Raw genomic sequence first — 21,364 nt, 5'->3', positions numbered from 1 at the left:
ATATCACATCATTCTGGAGACACTGTAAAATGTAGAAGAATTGGGATTTAAATATCTGGTCAAACAGAAGTGTTGATTGATCACACAGAAGTGAAGACAATTTTTTTCTCAATGGGAAAAGGAAACCATTCTTTGCTTACTGAAATATATTTTTCATCATTTTATATTATGCATAACAGATAAATCAATTGATGGTAAGCACTACATTGACAAGTCAATCTTTTAGCTACTTTCCTGTTAGACATATTTACTACTTTACCATTTTCTGATTCATTTTCTTGAAATAGCTATTTCTAACATCTCACAGCTCTACATTTCTGAAAGTATGTATGTTTTAATGCTGAACAAATATTGAAACATCATTGAAAAATACTGCCCATACACTGAAAGAGCTTTATTTCTGTCCAAAAAAAATTAATTTCCTCTTTTCTACTTGGTAATTCAAGTTGTTCTGCAGCTAACAAAAAGGTTCTTATTGTCTCATTAAATTTAAGGTAGCAATAAACATTAACTCAGTCTCAGACGTGGTATCATACTGCATGTAGCTAGGTTGAAACAGAATGTAAAACAAACTACCTGGACTGCTTAGGAAACCCTAAATGCCCTAATTTACCCAACCATTTATCAGGAAAACTAACGAAAAGCTTTTTTTTTGTTCTTGCAATGGATAAAGGTAGCCATTAGTCTCTGAAGTGTATGATTTTACCAGCAAGACAAAGCAAAAAGCAAATCTTGGGAGTAAATATCAGCTGGACATTCACACAACAAGGTCCAGAGAGACATATCCAGAAGTTTCCACTTCTAATCCAACTCTGAATAACGTTGGATGCTGTTCTGATCCTTCAGAGCTCTTCTACTGCCAAAATAACTGCAAGGTTTGCAAGTCCGAATGTGTCGTAAGCCTTTCCCAAGGCACCCCAACACTATCCGAGGCACTGAAACTATGGCAACCGAATAAGAAAGCAGCTTCCATGATTAATAGATGAAGATCCCAGCGACAGTGCCTTGCTAGGCCATAATTCAGGAATGCAGGAGGAATTAGCATAGAATCCATCTCAATCTACCAATAAAAAGTAGATTTTGAAAGGCATCAACAAAACCACATTTTTCTCCTGCAGATAAAAAAAAGAAAAAACCCACAAAAAAGCCCCAAACAAAAACCCCCTATGGAACTATAAACTGTTCAAAATCTCATTAACATTTCAATGAATGGCTGCCTCAAGAGCAAGTACTGGATAAATGTTCATGAACAATGGTGAAGAAAGCAACATTGGAAATTTTCTGTTCAAGTATAAAAGCCTTATGAAGAATATTCAATATATAGAACACCAGAGTGAAACTGAGCAGACATAGATAGGGAAATAGGAATTATGTTTGCTGCAGTCAGGAATATAACTTGGATGCAGTTTTTCCCACTGTGTTGGGAATTCCTATGGGAGAGTATTTTTTCCATCTGTGGAACTGGAACACCCAACCATATATATTATATATTCTACACATTTTCATTATTAGAAGGTCCCTGAGTCTATCAGGGTCATTGCAAAATCAATGACAATTAGGAATACCTTTTCTTTTTAAGCACATAATAAAATTTCTGCTATTATTCCCAGTAAAAGTACTAGTAGAGTAGCCTTCATTCAAGGTGTTCTCAGACTGAGGTTAAAGGGAACAACTCTCAGACTGAGGTTAAAGGGAACAACAAAAACATTTCTTTGCACTTTTATAAACCTTAAGTTTTCACTAAAGGCAAATGAGATACTAAAAACACAAGAATGTTGTGGTTTTTTTCCTGCTTCATGGAAAGGGTGTAATGCTGCAGTTAAGGCACGGCTCTGTCTGGGAAGGATGAGGCAGATGATGCTAAAGGCTTCCCAGCCTGAGGACAGGGCCCATGCTGCTCTCTCACAGAGGTGCAGCAATGCTGTGCACCTGCCCCTGGAAACTCTTTAACTTCAGAACTGCAGGCATATTGCAAAAGTGTACGGCTGTGGGAAGTTCTTCAGTATCAGTTTTGTCAATAGCTAAAAAAAAACCCAAAACAAACCAAAAACCTGCCACTAACAAAAATGGCATGGAGTAGTCCAGGATACATGAATTTCAAGTATGTTATATAAATACTTTACATAGAAGTGTCTATTTTTAACAATATTTTTAAAGGAAAGGTCATCACTGAATGTAGTGAATTACCATATGTCTTCACTCTAGCGATACAGCAACTGGCAGTTCTGTTAATAGCTGGTTTATCTGCTTTATTTTACATCTCTCTTTCAGCCACTAAAGAAACACTCTGTGGCTTGGTGGAAAATTTCTTTCATACAAAAATGACTCTGTATTCACATCAAGAATATTGCACCCCTCCTTTGGGCTGATAAATAACTACAGTTATATGCCACAAAAGACTTCACGAGATTTTGCAGCAAATTACAAGAAAATTAATCCAGGGTTTTTCTCATCTTCTTCCTTTTCTGAAAGCGGCGGTGGGGGGGAGGTGTGGGGGAAGGTGGTGTTTGTTTCTTTGGAATTTTGGGGGGTTTTTTGTTTAGTTTTGGGGTTTTTTTCCAAGTGAATTCTATTTCTTTTCATTAAACTATAGTCAGAGTTAAACGTTAGATTTCAGAGGACATAAACCCGGTAGCCTCATTTATGTTCATCTGGTGCATAAGAACATGATTATTTTATGGGTGGAAGCCTAGATCTCTTATCCCCTTCCCTATTTCCAATGCTAGCAGCCTTCATAAGATATGACAAAAGCTGCAGTTGTTTCTATGTATGCCCATCTTTCAAAGAACCCCTCCCAAGCCTTCCAGAATACCCTAATTTTGTATATCTCTTCTATTTTGTCTCTCCCTCCATTCCCATACTGCATTTGATTTTGAATCCTTTCACATCTTCTGGAAGCTAAAACAAAACAGGCAAATTAAAAACTTGGTAACTCCACAAGATGCACAGGAGCTGCAGTACCTAAAATTATAATACAGTAGGTGGCAGTCTTCCCTTTAAAACCTAAAGCTGTGCCTTGGGCATGTGCTGCCATATTGTCATGTTGCAATCAAGACCCAAAACCAAAGCAACACTCACCATGGATAACCAGAGCACCCTTAACACTCCAGAAACATAAAACACTCAGTTATTTCTATGGCCATGTGTAACATAGCACATAAAGAAAATAGAGACATACAAACTCTGCTCTGCCAGGTTTGTGCTTGAAATGAAGTAGTCCACTTCACAAACTCTATGTGCATCTAAGCTGTTCCTCACTCAGGGGACTGGTACAACAGGTCAAATCCAAAAATATTCTTTTAGAGATGTATGGCTCAGGTCCAGGCTTTCCCCTAGCTGCTTATTTGTGGATTAGAACGTTGTTCATGGTTGCTGTATGTTGTTGATCAGCAGTTAGACTCTGTGGTACTGACTTTCTCTTACTGCCAAAATGTCTTTGCCCACCTAAGAACAATCCTGATACACAGAATTTATGAGCATAAAATGCTCAAATGGTCACCAGTAAAAGGCATTGCTTATCACTCTTATTCTTCTGTTGCCCTGTAAAACAAAGCTTGTCACAATTTGTTGGATGTGACTTGCTCCATGACACACATGTGGATCTAGGTCTGACTTAACATCAAGGATCAGTCCAGACCAAATGTATTCACAGGATTGCTTCAGGACCTTAGCAAGTATTGATTCCCAGCAGAGAATAATATTTTCGGTTTGGGGCTTAAACAGAAAAAATCCTCTACATTTAAGTAATATTTCAGCAGCTGTGTTTACTCTCAGAAAATCACTCTGGCAGGCAAGGCTTTCCTGGGTCAGCAAAGCTTACTTGGGTGAATGAGACTGCAAAAGGTGAGGACTAAAGATTTACTTCATCAATAAATGAATAGTAGGAGGTCAAACAGTGCAGCATCTGTATCACATTAGGATAGTGAAAACTTCTGTTCACTTCTCTAGCATATGCTGCATCTAATATAATTTCAGTGTTGTTTTCCAGAATTTACTGGCTTGTTTGTTTTCAGCACTCTGCTATAGCATATAAGAATCAGGTACTATACACAAAACATTTATTTCAGTAGTATAACAATGTATTCTTGCAAACAAGCTGGATGCAAGACATGTATTAGCTCAGGTCAATTTAATCCTAAAACAATTTATGTCTCCCCTGCTGTAAACCATGTGAGCTCCTTTCATGTGTATTTATGTATGGCTCTTCAAAACAAGATGACAAATTTCCCCTTCCCTTCACAAAACATGCACAAGCAAGTTCACAATCACCTACTTCCTTTCTAATGCAAACAATTCTAGTCTGGATTTCTTACAGGTCATTAATTTGATCTCTGTCCTTCACTTTTTCTCTCTTTTTTTTTTTTCTTCTTCTTTTTAATTCCTTTCAAAAATCTAATGAAGGCAACTCCTCATTCTTAGCCTGATCCAGCTCCTTCTTCAGTCTTTAACACCAGTATCTGCAATCTTCTATTTGCAAACATAAAGAAAGGACTGTGGCTAATACTCACTTTCATCTTCAAGCAGCTGGAAATGTTAACTAGCCATCATCCTCCTCATGGATGTCAGTGCCCAATTATTTTTTGATTCAAGTAGGATGAGTTCAGTTGATAAGGTTGGTTTGCAATTAAGTAAGAATATACAATTTTCAAGATTAATTGAGAACACACAGAACATCTGTGACTACCTAGTTTGTAGTCCATGAGAGCATTCACCCGCGCTTCAAGCATGTGGTGCCTAGTGCATGAAAAGCAAATGTTGCAAATAAACATTACAGTATTACTTACTATTTTAAATTTTGTTTAGCATGTAGGCAGAAATCTCATCTGCGTGCTGCTCCTGATCTAAACTTTCATGAATGCCAGATATTTTCTCCAGTGAACAGTGGTGGAGAACAGAAATAAACTCTTTTATGCACATGAAATTATTTGGCTTTAAAGAATTATTTGACTTTAGTTCTCTTGTAACATATGAGAAGCTACCACATTAAAACTAGGCTCCTATTAGATAAAAAGATACCCCAGACAGTGAAACACCTTGGCAACTGTACTTCTTTAATAGTGACAAACCTTCCTCATCCTACTGAATCAACCACATTCAAAGCAATTCCATGATGAAAGAGATTTGCTGGAGCAGACCTGAATTTCCTTACAATACACTAGAACAGTCTCATAAAATAAAATAAAATAAAATAATAAAAAATAATAATAAAAAAAAAAGCTAATCACAGCAAGATCATTTTCTGTTTCTGATCTGAAAAAAATGGCAAAGGAAATCCTGAACATGGAAACAGCTGCAAAAATCCTACCATGAGAGAAAACTACAAAATCTCAATGAATTTAGAGAACTGAATTTTGAATCAAAAGAACCTGACTACACTGGATCTTGTCATACTGATGTCAAAGGATTTAATCACCAATAAAGAATACTTGGATGAAAATGGTTTACTGGATGACACTTAAATTAATGCTCACCAAAAGCAGTCACTGAATTAATTGTTGCAAAGATAGCGGGGAATATCACACCTTTAGCTACCTATCTTTGAGGTCAAGTTAGTAATTCTATCGTTACTGGATGATACAAAAAAAGTTAGCAGAATCTATATCAAATAATAAGCCACTTCGTGCAGCCCTATGACAGAAAATGGTCGTGGACACTTAGCACTTCGTTATTTACAACAACTGCATGCTGTGTGTGCGCCTTTAGAAAATGAAGCATTCACCTTGCTTGCAGCGCCAGGAATTAGTATCTTTTATAAAAGGCCTTTATTTTTTACTGTTCTATCAGTGAAATAATTTTCTGCAGCAGGTAAACACCCGTGCTGCACAGACGTCGGCGCAAACGTGCATGTTTACAAACTTCAAAAGCAGCAATTAGGCTCGGGAGAGGAACAGGAGGACAAATTATCCCCTGAACAAGAGGCCAAGGCTAGTAAAAGCCAGTTGCCTAAGGGAAACCCAGCAGTTACTGCCTCGCGATTCACGCTGGCATGAGCCAGGCAGGACAGAGGCGGTGGCGATGGGCAGAAGGGCATGACCACTGCAACTGACAGGGCTGCAGCCTCAGCCCTGCTTCCCCCGCCAGCCCTCTATCCGCACGCTGTCCGCTCCACTCCCGGGAACGCCTTCCTTGGACAGCCGGGCACTCAGGCACGAAGAAAGGAGAGGTGGGACGGCCGAGCCCTCAGGTACTTTCTTCAGAAGAAGAAGGTACTTCACGCGTGATGGAGACCCAAACTTTTCACCGCCCTCCCTGGCGGCGGAGCGAGGGGCGGTGCTGACCCTCGGCTGCCTCAGGGGCTGCCCGAGCCCGCACCGCCGCCCCCCGTGCCTCGGCGCCGCTTCGCCAGCGCACGGCAGACGGAGGCGCAGCCTTCTAAACGCACCCTGCTCTCAGCTGGGAGCCTCCCCTGCCCGTACAGATAAGGGGACAGGGTGTGTGCGTGCAGGGTGAAATCCCTTCCCTGCTCAGCGTCATCCTGTTCCCTGCCCGGCATCCTTTCCTCACCTCTGCACCATGCTGTCCGCTCTTCGGCATCCCTCCCCACCTCAGCATCCGCGGCACGAAGGAGCCCCGCTCCCGGTCCCCGCCCGGCGTCCCCGCACCCCGCCGCTGGCCCCAGCAGTCCGCGGCGGCGTGGGGCGTTTGCGGGGAGCCGCGTCGCGGCCCCCAGCCCCTCCTGGAGGGCCAGCCCTGTTACTCGCCATTAAAAAAAACTTTTTCTTTTCCACTGTTTCTCCCATTTGGCCCGGAGCCCGAGGGCGGAGAGAGGCTGAAGGAGCGACAGGGCGAGTGCTGGGCGGACGGAGAAGAGTTGCGCTGCCTCGCACGGCTTCCCGCCCGCCGGGCAGCCACGGAGGGGTCTGGCCTTCCCCAGCCCGTCTGCCTGCGCTCTCCAGCCGAGGAGAAGCGGCTTGGCAGAGACACCGGCCCGGAGGGGAAAAGGCTTGAGGCACCCGGCAGAAAGGGTCGGGGAGCATCCCTACCCTCAGAGCCACGCTTCGCGGGGCTGAGGGAGGGCAGTTGGCGGCCCACCTTCGCCAGGCCAGGGCGGAGGGGAAGGCGGCCACTGTCCGTGGGGAGCGGGCGGGGAGGCGAGCCCGCGGCCCCAGCCCACGATCGCTAACAAAGCCCGCGGCTGCGCCTAGGGCTGCTCCGCGGAAGAAGTTGCCTCGATTCCCGGCCGCTTCCCCCAAGAAGCAGCGCCAGCCTCGAAAAAAAACAATAAATAAATACATCAGCCGCAACCCAACTACACCGCGGGAACAGCAGAGACGGAGGTGTTACGCCTTTACACGAAGCGCCCACATAGTTCTCGTAACAAAGACCCCACTACCCAGCCCTACACGATGCCCGGAGGCCCCGGGGTACCCACCCGGCGGCCTCGGCCGCGGCCCCGGCGGCGGCGTCCCGCGGCTTCCCAGCTCCCCACGGTGCCCGGGCTGGCGCGACCCCCTGCCAGTGCCAGGAAGGGCTCGGGGATGGGAGGCGAGGAGCCCCAGCACGGCGCATGCAAGCCGTGCCAACGGCTAGGGGAGGGAGGATAGTGTGTTAGGCAATTGGGGGAAGGAAGAAAAAGAAGGGATCAAATAAAAAAGGGAAAAGAAAGAGGAAGCCACGAGATGCCGGGAAAGTGACAACAGCAGAGGCAGCGTGTGCACTTGCGGGCGGCTCTCCTCCTCCCTAGGCGCTGCAAACGATGTCGAGACAGAAGGCAGCAGCCCGCCTCAAACCACACACCACCCTCGCTCCTTCCCAGCCTGCCGGGCGATCCGGGAGCCTTCCTTTCCGAGCATTCTCAAAACATAAGGTAGGGGTACGGACAGGGGAGTACTGTACCTTTTCGGTGCATGTATCTGGGCAGCTAGAGGACAACTAGCTGATGTAGTGTTCCATTTAGTAATCCATTTTAGGGGATCTCTCTGGGAAACTGCACCCACTCTCTCCTTTGCAATCCTTTGTCATTACTACATGTGTGCTTCCCGGGGGATAGTATATTATATATTTCTACTTTCTGAATTGCAAACGCAATTTGTTCATTTCCAATGATGGGCGAAGAGGGGAGTGATCAGCGAGAAGAATTAAAAAATATATAAAAAAGGAAAAAATAGAAAAAAAAAAAAATGAAAAAAGGGTTAGCAACTCCTCTCCAGACCCAAATTCCACTACGGTTCCACTCCAGTAAGTCCCCTTCAGTCGAGCCTCGGGAGGAAAGTCATGTCGGGATCTCCTGGTCCCTCTCTACCAAAAGTGTTCCCGATGTGACGGCTGCTTCAGGAAAACTCCGAGGCTGGAGGCACTCGCTGTGCCACGGCAGGAAAGTGTAGTCGCTGCTCGCCTCGAGCTGCAGGGTATTGGACTGTGCGCGGGAGCCGCCGCTGCTTCTTTCTTTCTCTCTCTCTCTCTCTCTCTCTCTCTCTGTCTTCCCCTCTCTCTCCCTCTCCCTGTCTCCCGCCGCTCTCCCGCCGCTGCCGCTCCGTCTCCCGCCGCCCGCCCGCTGTCCCCGGGACGCGGCTCGGCCGGCGGAGGCGGAGACAAAGCCGGGACTGGAGCGCGGCGGGCGGGCGGACGGGAGGGCGCGCCCCGCTCCCCGCCCCGCCCCTCCCGCCGCCACGGGCGGGGCATGCGCGCTGCCGCCCCGCCCCGCGGGGGCGGGCCCGGGCGAGGCGTAAGGGACCCCGGCGGGCGGGGGCGGCGGCGGCCGGGCGTGCTTCTGGGGCGCTGCTCCAAGAGACACCTCGGGGCCGCTGCCGAGCGGCACCGGGCTTACGTGCAGCCGGTGTCTGCGGAGGGCACTCGCCGGCCCCGGCCCTCGCCCGTCCCCTCGGAGCTGTCGCCACCTCCAGCCATCACGGTCGTTCCGCGCCGGCAGTGCGCGGAGAAGCGGCGAGGGGTGGGGAGACGCCCGCGGCAGCGGCGAGAGCACGGTGCGGGACGGGCAGCCGGCCGCAGCCTCCTGAAGGACTGGCCGCCTCTCCGCGGGATCCGGGCCGCTGCGGAGCCCGGGGCGGCCGCGCAGCCCCGCGCACGGGGCCGGGGCGGGCCGTACCCCCTTGGGCGCGTCCCCCCTGCAGCTGGCTGCTGGCCGTCCGCTTGTCGCCTTTTCTCCCTTCCCACCGTCTCAGTCCCGCCAGCAGGTCGCTGGCTGCGCTAATCCCCGTCTCGGATCCGGTCCAGCCGGGAGCAGGAGCAAGCGGCGCTAATACATTAATCCCCTTCTCCCCGTCCCCCGCACCGGGGCCCTCCGCCGCTGCCGCTGGCGGTAATCCCCCCGGCCCGGCCGCGGGGCGGTGCGGGGACTGCGCCGGGCACCGCGCAGGGGGCGCCGCGGGAACGCCGTCCCGGGAGCGCGGACGCTCCGCCGCCCAGGCAGAGCCCGCCGAGGCGCTCGGCCGCTGCCCGCGGGCGTCCTGCCGGGGCCCTAGCCCGGCGCCGGCCCTGAGCTCAGCCCTCCGCGCCCTCGTGCTTGCGGCTCTGCCTGGCCGCCGCTCCTCCCCCGCCCCGCTGACCTCTCAGAGCGCCAGGGCTGGGACGGACAGGCTGCCGGAGCGGGCTGAGCTGTAAACACTGCAAAATAGCTCGAAGTCGGTGCGGTGAAAAGCCGCATGCTCTTTTCCTCGACGGCGGTATGCGATTCCTCATGAGTTTTAACAGTGATTTCTACCCTCTAGATCTCACTGGAGTTAAAGCTGCAAAGAGAGCCTCTAGCTGTTTCAGCGCGAAGGTATCTTGTTTCCAGGGGATTAATTTAAATGTGCAATTGCTTTAAAATGTTTATTTTTTTCTTTTTTTCTTCAACCCTCCCGGACCAGGTAAGTGAAAGGACAGAGTGCAGCTAGGGGAATTGCTGTCAGTTCACGATGTGTGGCATTAAAATTAAAATAATTACTTGTTTATGACTGCTGGTTTTTTCTGCCTTTTATTTTCGGATAATGAAAGTACTCTAGGACATTGGTTTGGTTCTGTATTTGATTCGGGTTCTAAACCACACATCCATTCAATTTCTAGTTGTTAGATTACAAGGGAACACATTCATCTTTACCAAGAAAGAGTTTCTTCTTTCCTTTCTGACAGTTAAAACTGAATGTATACTTAGGGTAATTTTATGACCAAAGGAACCAAGACCTAACATATATTTTTTTTCTGTCTGTCTTTCTGTCTGTCTTTTCCTGAAAATCTAAACCAGAAGTGAGTTCTGCACCGAACAGAGTAATTGCTGGAGACAGATAAATTTTAGTGAAACAAACTTCTTTGAGATCTGAAAGCAATTAGAGAAACTCGAGTGCTACAAATAATTTCTGGGTATCCGAATGTGTGTCAGGGGGATAAACCAGATGAATGTACCTTGATTTTGCCAAGACCCCTAACCCCATTTTCACAAGGACGCCCTTGATCATATCATGGTACTTCTTCCTCTCTCAGAAAATGAGAACAGAGACTGAACATAGTCAGGATTTGTGGGGTATAGCCATTTCACAATAGCTAAGTCTGACATATGAACATTATATTATGTTCAATCACTGCATATGTTTTGAGGTATTCGAAACTGCTGCCAATTTTGTTGTGGGTTTGAACTGGAAGCAGATATAGGTTTGGTCTTTAATGTGTGTTTCAGATACTTCACAAATATTTCTGCAATACTGAATGGTTTATTTTACCATTGCATTTCTTCGTTAATCAAAAAGAGAATATTTCCCCTCTTATATTTAGGCTTTTGAAAAATACAGACAAGATTTTTATGCAATGAAAGTTCTGGAAGAAGCAATAGTAAAAAATCCTATTTTCCAGTTGCTTGTACTAGTTAAGACATCAGTTACTAAAAGTTTTGTATTCTGTTTGTTTTTTTTTTACAAAATTGTTTTTCATTCATCAGTTTTTCCCTGTCTTTAGTTTCCAAGCCTTTGCTGCCTAACTTCAGTTAAATCATGCACTGTAGCCCTTTTTCATTTAGCCCTTTGTCAAAATGACACCCAGCTCTTCTGTCATTTGTTACTTCTTGTTTTGCTTTACAAACTTTGAAGTGTCTTCATGGCTTATACCCATCCTAGTTTTTACCTGACTTTCTGTTCCCTTTTTCACTCTGTACTCAGTCTAATGAACTATTCTCCTCATGTTTTCTCTCCCACCAAGCTTTTTAGTCTATTTTTTGTGGAACTTTAATGTCAGTCTCAATTTTTCATGCTGTCAGATTTTCTGAAGACAGACACAACCTTACTTGTTTTGCCTAGACTAGTTAATAATTGTGGGCTACTCACGTGGGCTTGGGGAAGGGAATTATTACCCTTATTGCTAGGAAAAGACCTTTTTTTTTTTTCACTGTCTGCTTTCTGGCAGCTGCAGCGGTAGAGTGTGGTGGTTTTTCCAGTCAGGAATTCTTGGTGAGGTCTCCATGGAGCTGTGCATTTTAAAATCCTGATCTGAACAATTCACACAGCCTATAGAGAACTTCTTCAACTCCTTCCAACCCCTCTGCAAGGTAGGTCTTTTTCAAAAATTTGACTTTAGTTCCTGTGAAAATGTTACTCCTCCTTCCCAATCACCAGTGAAATACGTTTGTGAGACACCTGGCCTGTATGGGGGAAGGGCATTTGCATCTCCTTCCCTGGCAGCAGCTGCCTCTTTCTGTTTGGATGTGCAAAGTTCACTAATTTGATGCTAATTTGTGTGCTGAGCACCACATTGCATAATACATATTTTCTACTGTGCTGTCTTCCCAAAGCTATGTGATTGTAGGAGCAGCATCCTGTTAGGTGCAGCTTTCAGAAGCTGGAATACTGCAGGGGTGCAATGGCACCTTTTTGAGCTCATCCCCATTCATTACCTTCTTACACGAAAACATTCAACACATATGCAATATATGCGACATTCCTTGATTCCAGTTGTTAATGTTACATTAAGTTCAGCTTTTTCTTGCTATTACTTCAAAAGCTCTAAATGCAGTGAATTTTTATATTGTCAAGAAACAACATGAATGGCAGAGCTGAGGATTTTGACAGCTGTCTGGGAAATACTAGGAGGTTTTGCCCCAAGGAAGGTATGAGATAGTTTTGATGTCTACAAGGCACTTAAAGGCTCTAATCTTATGAAGGCTTATACTCCTTTTTCCTGTTTCCTGCTTGGACATCGGAGGAGATGCTTTTAGCTGTGGAGATATATTTCACCACAAATAAAAACAAAATGTTGAGTGCAGACACATCTTAATATAAAGTAAGTGTTGACTTCTTTAATCTCATAGCAATACTGAAATCTCATCAAACTGCAAATATAATTTGTGTCAAGACAAGACTATTGAATGCCTGGCAAAGTACTTAGTCCTACACAGAGAAAAATAAGATCTTTCTTTTTACCACTTTATGGAAATTCATCAAAATGTACTCTGAAAATGTGGTTTAAGTGGGGGGATTATTTTAGCAGCTTGTAACTGTACTTAGTGCAGCTAAAGGAAACAAGACTTGTAAAAATCTATCCATACCCTATTCTTAGTGTAAAATGGGAATAGGAATTTTTGCCCAATTAACTTGTGCATATTCAGGCTCATAGTTTAAAGGGATGTATGCTAGATGTTTTACAGCTCTTTCTGAACATGTAGAATGAGAGGAGATTAGGAATAATTCGTTTCCTCTGTGGATGTGATTTTTTGATGGTTGGTGAATCCTCACAAAATTCTTTCTGTAAATAAGGGCCTTGCCAGAAATACTACATTTTTAGATTGCTGGATGGATTTGCTTTTCTTAATCACTTTCTTCAGGCATTTTCCAAGTAGATACTCAAATGACTGTAGGTTGACATGGGCTGTGCTCAACATGGAGCACCCAGAGTATTCAAAGTTCAGCAAAGTAGTTTGTAGTATTCACTGGAAATATCAGTGAAGGTTTTGCCTATGCTGGGAGCGCAGAGTGTCTCTGTGCCAATTCTGTGCAGGTTGGTCTTTACAACTGTGGAGGATTTTGGAAGACAAACAAGGCTGCAGAGCAGATGTTTTATGCAGGAGGCTGCCCTGGTCAGCTCCTGCTGTACTGTGCCAGAAAAATCAGCAGAAATTCATGTTGCGCTGTGAGCAACATTCGCATGTCACTGTGTCATCTAGTTCCCAGAAGAGGAGAGTGTTACATGATGGTGAAATAAGCAGAGAAAACTGTGGATAGGAGCTGGACCATATGGCGAAGGGAGCGGCTCCTTGTAGAAAAAACAGAAAAAACAACTGAGCATGTAAGATCAATATGGGAAAGTGATGTAGAATTTAACAGTTATTAAAACCAACAGAAATTTGCAGTGATTCATTATCAAATTACTCTAAACACACATGGGCCAAATCCTCCTGTTTAACATAATCTTATTAATGGTAGTGCATCCATAACGATTTCACCTGCTAATGATCTTTTTTTTTTTTAATTTCACTAGGAAGGGATTTTATGGTAATTTTCAACTAGCTTGGAAAGCTCCACAACAGGATTATAACTGATCTGTGGTATTCCATAGGCACTTAAGTTCAAGTCACTAGAAAAATTATTTGCTATTGAACTCTATTGGATTTTCCATAAGGGGAAACTTAATTTCTTCACACACTGGATGTTGATGATCTCACATTAGTCTCTTGTAGTTAGAGTCTCTGAGAGGAAAATTAATCAGAAACTATAAAGAGAGCATCTGAAGAGAGTTTCAAGGTTTCTTTCTCCTCAGTTTTGCTGTGGGAGAAAACAGCACGCTCCTCAGTTTACTTCATGGTGTTTTAATTTCAAGTACTGTGCGCTATGTTTTTAGTTCACTCTTTTAGAAGATGCAAACCCCCAGCTATTCCAACATGGTTCTTCGGTATTGCACCTGTGATAGATGTAATGTATAAATTCGCATATAAAATATTGTATTAAAAGCTTAGACTATTAAAAAGCTACTTGGGGGCATCTCCGAGATTCCAAGGCCCATCCTGCAGCTGTGAAGCCACAAAATTTGCAACAGAAACAGCAGGACTGGACTGGAGATGGCCCATTCATCAAGGATGGACTTCCATTTCACGGCTACTCAAGACCTGATATCAATCTTGCTGGAGGACCTGGAGACTGATCAAATCAGCACCCCAAAGGAAGAATCCAGGAAGACTCTTGAGGCGTCTTTTCATACTTAGGGAAACCCTTTCAAAACCTTACTTGGGAATAAAGAAATGCATAAATATTGGGACTTTCAATAGACTTAGCCTCCGGACAGAAAAACTGTATAAAAGCTGTATGCTGAGACCCAACATTCATGGGCAAGGTTAGGTGGCACCTTTGCTGTTGTTACCCTGTCCGCCCAACATTCAATCGATGTTGTCCGATTTTATTGTGGCTTTTTAATTTGATCTTGAAAAATTGCTAAATAAATTCTTTTATTTTGGATTGGCTTCTAATCATTTATAACACACCCATTTTGAGGACATTGAGGAATTGAACAGAATAAAATGTTTCTCTCAGCTGCTGTTTCTGTATGATTAAGGTTTGATGCTAACTACTGAGTTGTCTGGACACTAAGTGAAGAAGTATCTCTCTTTGAAAGACTCTGAAAACATGTAGAATGTATTTTGATTCCAAAGTTATGTTAAATTCATAGTTTTCTTTAGGTAAATCCTCAGTTCTCATCTTAAAATAAGGCTTGATCAAGAACTTAAGGAAAACAGTAAAGATTTATTTTTCGCTTTGCCTGTGTTCTTGCTGTGGGTAAATGAGTTTAAAGTGAAACATTACGGAGGCTCCCCAAAAAAGCAATGAACATTTCATATCTGTGTAGAGTAACTAAGTGTAAAATCATTATAACTGAAAACACAGCACTGAAACAAGTAAATATTATAATAATGTTTTAAGTACAATTACAGCACCAATCTGAAAGCAAACCCAATTCTGAATAAAAAGTAGTTAGTTTAATAAATCAAAATCATTACTTTCAGTGTCCCTTCAGTGGAACTGAGCCTTTAGGAACACTCAGTAAATGGAATTGCCAGACAATTCAATATTACTAAATAGAAACTGTTAATGGTTTCAGTATCGGGGAAAAAAAGAGGCTTTATTCCATCCTCCTACCCAAAAATTCACACACACAATTCATAACATTAACTCTTACCCAGCTGACTTTTTTTTTTTTTTTTTTAACCCTCAAATTGATGACAGTGGGTAGAAGAAAGGGTTTGCAACTGACAAATTAAAAAGAGGAAGAAGGAGGACAGGGAAAAAGAGGAGCCAGGATAAAATGGAAGAGTCTGGATGATAGCTCCAGCTGAGACGATTTGTGAGTGTGCAGTGGACAAGAAGGAGGGAAACTAGAGAGAAGTGATGGGGGAAGGAGATCTGGAGAAAGAGGACCAAAGAGAATGGAAAGCAAGTAATCTCTATGTGCAGCAAAAAATTACCAAGATAAAATAAAACAATGAAAGAAGAATGGGATTGGTTAGACTTTGACTGTTGAGCAGATGATTGAAAATTATCTTTTTAGTAAGGTTTCATCCTTCAATCCTGAAAGATTACTGAATAAAAAAAAAAAAAAAAAAACAAAAAAAACCAAGAAATGAGAGACTGAGTAGCTCTAGCTTTACACTTGCTTTTAATCAATATGAATATTTTTACATGCTAAAGGAGGAATTGATGTCAAGCACATTATGGCCTGCTAAGATACAGAAGAGTGACTGAAAATATGTTGAAAGACATGACACAGTCTTTGGGAAGAAGCTGAGTCCTGCTTTTGGCAAAGCAGTTTTCATCGGTGTCAGTCACCTCCTAACACAGCCTGATGAGTTATTTAGACCCAATTCCGTGTGGAAAAAGTGACACGGGATAATCAAGAAATAACAGTGCTCCGGGGCAAGGGATCAGTCTAGAAAGGCAGCAGCTTGACAGTCATCATCTCTAATGGGTGGGCTGAGTGTAGTTTGGCTCCTCTTGGCTCACAGGTGTGAGCAAGGTGAAGTCAGCAGGTGAAAGGAAACATGTCTCTCACATCCTCCTGTGCACCTTCTCTCATGAAGCCTGACTTAGTGTCCCTGGTCTCTCACAGAGAACAGCAGAAATTTATTTGTCTCAAATGGAAAACATGGAATGAGCCATAAGTTTGTAGCACACTGTGGTTTTCATGGGTTACAGTGGGGAGTTGATGGGGTCTCCTGAGTGGTTTCTGAGAATGCTGTCTGGCAAAGATATTATTCAGGAAAAAGAGCAGAAATGTATATTTTCCTAATGTCTGCTTGTCTGTAATTCATTTTCCTAAGAGGAAAATAGATCAGATGGTGTTTCTAGCTCTAGTTCCATTAACTGGTGTAGAAAGAGCTCTCTTTTGGCTTTTTCCTGTATTACATTACATGGAGGAAAGTAATAATAAAGAATTCTGGAGGCACGTATTTGGTAGTCTGTATTTTTCTAGATAATTATCTGTACTCTGCCAATAATAATTTTATTCGAAAAGGTTTGACTCAGTAAGAAGTTGCACTGAAGCTCCTGCAGGTAGGTGAGGAGTTAGGTGTTTCTTACTGTGTGCAGATGTGATAGCCTCTGGCCGGTCTGAGGAGGATAATGAGAGGTGCAACCACTCTCTTCCACCCTCCTTCTAGCCTTGTGGTAGTCCGGAGTTTCCTGGTGATTGTTAGAGCTGAAAAGCATTTGCTAATGAAGCCTGCACTATTAAGAGGGAACAAGGGAAGGAGAGCAGAGGCTTCCTGTGTTTGCTCATTCCTAGCAATCATTATCTAGCTGCTGCTCCCAACTGTGACTCTCCCAGGTAAATCACAGCCTAGACATTCCAGTCCTGCCTAACTGAGTTTCAGTCACTCTGCTGCCCTGATATTAGTGCAACAAAATTGAGAGGAAGTGAGTGAAAGCCATTTGGAAGATTAGTCACTGTTTCAACAAAAAGGACAAGAGACCATGCAGAAACTCATTGCTGGGAGAAGTCTGTTTAACTCACCATGAAAAGAGGATTTCCACTGTTTGAAGATGCATATTTGATTTCTGACTCAAACCGTTGTTGTCCTTTTTGTAAACCACCGTACCAAACTTTTTACCAGTCTTTTAGAGTGTACTCACTAGTGCACGTGTTGAAGTTTAGTAGATGAAGAATACCTCATAGTTGAAGAAGTGCAAGACTATGCATAAAGAAGAAGAAATGTGGAGGAAAACATCAGCTTGCATGCAAAAAAACACAGGCATCCACATTTATGTGCCATCAGTAATGAAACTCCCACTAGCTGAAAACAAATTAACACGTTATTGCCCAGGGTATAATTTATAGCAATGTTCTTGGTGACTAACTCCTTTTATTTGGTCTGTCCTGAAGACAACATTGTTCCTCACTTTTGGCAAGAACTTCCTGTGGATGTTTCTTGGATTATACTTTCAGCTCTATGTGGAATATGCATTACTGTTCACAGAAAATAATCAGAAAACATATGTGCATTTTAATATCTATTTATTCACTATGTCAAAGACACAAATAAAACTTGATGTTAGGGTATTAAATTTTTGCTTGGGCCTGTGTTCAATTGAAATCTTTAAGTTGGGTGTTCAGTTAAATAAAAATCAAAGTATATTTATAAACATGCTGTGTTTGATGTGGGTTAAAGTGTTGGGGGAAAAGAAATGGACTAAAGAGAAATCTTTGGGAGTTTTGTTGATGACATTCATGAGACCTCAACATCACTCAAAAGACAAATTGGTAACATTAACCAGTTAATAACCATGCCTCCTAACTCTGTGAAAACAGAAAGCTAGGAAAGCCATAAATGTAAAATAGAACTAAAAAAGACCCCTAGGCATTAAACTGTAAAGTCTGGTTCAAGTCTTGGTCTCACTTGAATCAGTGGCCAAACTGTAGATGACTTCAGTGTAGTGAGGCAGCAATTTTCAAGCTCAAATCCAGATTTTGGTGTCGTCTTTGTGTGTGTAAGATATGACAAACAAACCCGACCTTTTTCCACAATATACTTCATGCTAATTAAATTAATTTATCATTCATTCCCCTTGGGCACTGTTTTCACAATGACTTTACTTGTACTAATTGCTGTCAGGCCAGTGTCTGACACCAACATGTAGTTGAGGGTTTTGCTTAGGTTTTTTTGTTTGTTTTGTTGGTTTGGTTTTGTTTGACATTTATGCGGTTCTGTTTTGGTTGGTCCAGAATTTAAAAGTAGACAGGACTACAGCAAAATGTACTCCTTGGTTATCCTTAAATTTTCCATCAGAGTTATAAAACCTTATAAGTAGAGGGCTTGTAATGAGAACTCTGCAGTGACCTTAGTGATGGTGGCAGATTATAATATGCATGTTGCTAAGAGGTTTGGTTAATGAATGTCAGTAGGATTAGAAAATGATGAGTGTACTTTTTAGGGCTGCCATGCTGTGATAGATTTTTATCACTAAGAACAATGAAAGGTGAACAGTAAGCTATGGACACTGCCTCTTTCTTTCCTCAGAAATCAGCACCTTCTCTTATTAATTAAATTGAATAGAGAACAATATAAATCTCTTAGTGCTTATTCCACTCATTTCATGCATACTAATGAGGATGAGCTTCTGAAGCTGGTGGTTGGGATCATTTATTCAGTGATGGGAGAAATAACATCAGGATTCAGACCCCCTGCTGACTTCGCACACTGTTGTGCTAGATTTATATTGGCCTACTAATAAGTAACTGAATACATTAAATGAGGCACTTGTCACTGCAAGAGTTACAAGGGACTCCTTGTTTTTCTTCCTTGTGTATTCTTTGGTGAGGAGCTTAGGGGAGATGGGCCCATTATGTAAGTCTCTCCTCTTGGTATTTCATCCACCAGTTCAAAGCTCTCTTTTCCAAACAGAAACTATTCCAAAGCTCTATCAATCATTAAAAGTCCCAGCAGTTACAAACTCATTGATTTTGATGTGAAGTACAAGAGTCCTACTTTTTTTTTTAACATAAAGTGAATCACACTCTGCTTAGCAGTTCAAACTCTACATAGCACAGTATGCATGACTGGTGAAGAGAGAAAATACACTGCATTCAGCAGGCAAAGAAGTGTGGCAGTCTTTAGAGTTCCTCTTTGGGAGGAAATATAATGAAACGAGCATGCTGGGTATTCTAGTACTGCATATGTAGCTTGAAAAAAGGAAAAAAAAAAATCTGGGTGAGTCCTGGATATCCACATCTAACATTTAGCCAATAGATCCAAGTTCTCAGCCTTTTAAATGTAGGATGGGAAAACTGTATATACTGTGCTCCCAAACAAGAGTTTCTGTTACAAACCTAAACCACTGCCATATGACCATGTTCTATAGGAAATGCCCTGTGTTCACTTAATGAAGCTTGATAGGGAAGCATTGAAAAAAGTACCATATGGCAACTGACAATAAATGAGGACTTTTAAAAATCTGTGACAGCTGTATTTATTATGTCCATCAGTTGTTAGAAGACAGGCAAGATTTACCAGATATTTAGATCAGTAGACTGATCCTTTCAATAGATGAGTTTACAGTGTGACTTAGAAAACTCAATTAGCCTTATTAGCTTAGCTTGTGTAACTGCACAGATAATTAAGTGAGGGTGGTCACTTCTTTGAAAAACCCCATCTGCACTTTGTAGCTGTACACAAGAATGGGAGGCAATATATGTTTTAATATGTTTTGCAAGCAAATTATTAGGACAATGACAATTTCTGAAGAAGAGTTAATGTATTGGATGCAGATTGGTGCAAGAGGAACTTCTGTGTAATGATTATCCCCACACTGGCTAAACAATTCACTTTTTTTAGATGAGTGGAGGAGGGGTTCCAGTAATGGCATTTAAGTTATGTGACTGGAATACCATGACTGAATTATTGTAGGGGTCAATGAGGGAATAAAATATTATAGTGGAGACTAAGTATAGTCTTTTCCTTATTTGCATTTTGTGTGGCAATATATAAGTGAAGCTCTGTAAAAGATTTTAATATATGTTCCAGTTGACTTTGCAGTGTACATATCACCCTTTGAAAAAAAAATATTTTCCATTTTGCCATTCTTCTTGGTTGCTATGTTTTCTTCCATTTGACAGCTCTTGTAGGTGACCTATTTTGTGAATGGAGCTACTCTTGCCTTTGAAGTTGTAATTTGTCTTGGAAGAATTACTTGGGAAGCCTGCTCTTGAATCAGGGTGGGGCTTGTTAGTCGCCTCTGAACATGTGGCTAAATCACAATCTGCTATCTCAGGAACTCAAATTTTACATTATAACATTTTTTTTTTTTTGGTAGGGAGATGATGTTCTTGCACACACTTGCAAGAACAAGTTGTTTATGGAACATTGTTTATGGAACTGAACAGTTCAACAGTAGCACTAAGTGTGATTTATTTAGAACATATAGCCTGTCTAATGCTAATGTCTGTAAATAGTAACTATGAAGTTAACCAGCATTTGGAAGAATTTGATGAAATACAGACAGCAGTCAAAATAATTTTGCTATAGTGGTAGGATAAAGATGTATAGGTTTTATACAGAGTGGGTCTCAGATCATTGAGTTTACCTCCCTTATCTCACAGATTTTTAAGAAAAATTCCTGATTTTTCCCCATGTTTATTGTTGTGCCTTATATCACAGGTTTTAGTGTGTTTAACTATATAGAGGAGACACTTGGTAACAAATGGCTAGTCAAACCCATGACTTCTTTGTTTTGTCTTCAGTAGCAGCAGGACTATAGTAATAGGCCACAGTTATAGGCCCACAAGAAAAGAAATTAAAATTCAGTAAACCTTTGTCACTTAACAGCCTGTTTGCAAAATATGGCCAGAGCCCTAATATCTTTTAGTTCACCAATCCTTTGCAGTCTTAAGGGTCATGTGCCCTATATACTTAATGGAAATATCTATGAGTGCATCTCCAGCGTTTGGGCAGAGGGAAAGAGTTAGCTGTATGGATGAATTAGAGATGGAAGTTGCTATGGTAAGAAGTTGTTGTACCCTGACGATCTTCTCTGGATGGTATCCAACCCTGGGATATAAATTTTCCTGGCTACAGTTTACAACATTCAGAGTCTAAAATGATGGCAGATACATAGCGCTTTAAGCTGCTTCCTACTCAAATGTCTGATTTCTGGGCTTCTGGATCATATCTAAAATTATACTATTGCTTGCTGAAGATTATTATCCATTCCTTGTTAAAAGAGCGTTCATTAAAACTACATGGGTCATCATTAATCACTTGTACTTGCAAATCTTCTGCATCTATACACTATTTACCTTTTGCATTGCAGATATATTGAAGAAAAATGGTGTATTGGTATTTGTTCAGCAAAACACCTTGTGTAAATGGCACAGAAGACAATTAAGTGGAGTCAGATCCTGAAAGGGTGCTGTTATCTAGCATGTAATTAAGATACCACATCCACATTGTAGCCTCTGTTTGTGA

The 21,364-nt window shown here is 42.5% G+C and overlaps 1 protein-coding gene across 2 annotated transcripts in view; it reads right to left on the bottom strand.

Moving 5' to 3' along the window:
• Positions 1 to 8,360, bottom strand: part of SEMA6A (semaphorin 6A) — a 118,127-nt gene extending 109,767 nt beyond the window's left edge. For both annotated transcript variants that reach the window (XM_066339940.1, XM_066339941.1), the window contains exon 1: positions 7,837 to 8,360. The gene's annotated coding sequence lies outside the window, so the exon portion shown is untranslated. The remainder of the gene's footprint in view (positions 1 to 7,836) is intronic.
• Positions 8,361 to 21,364: the final 13,004 nt, after the last annotated feature.

The sequence above is a fragment of the Sylvia atricapilla genome, chromosome Z (genome assembly GCF_009819655.1).
Source record: "Sylvia atricapilla isolate bSylAtr1 chromosome Z, bSylAtr1.pri, whole genome shotgun sequence".
Lineage (NCBI taxonomy): Eukaryota > Metazoa > Chordata > Aves > Passeriformes > Sylviidae > Sylvia > Sylvia atricapilla.
The sequence above is the reverse complement of the archived record's forward strand: the minus strand, read 5'-3'. Positions and strand labels throughout refer to the sequence as shown.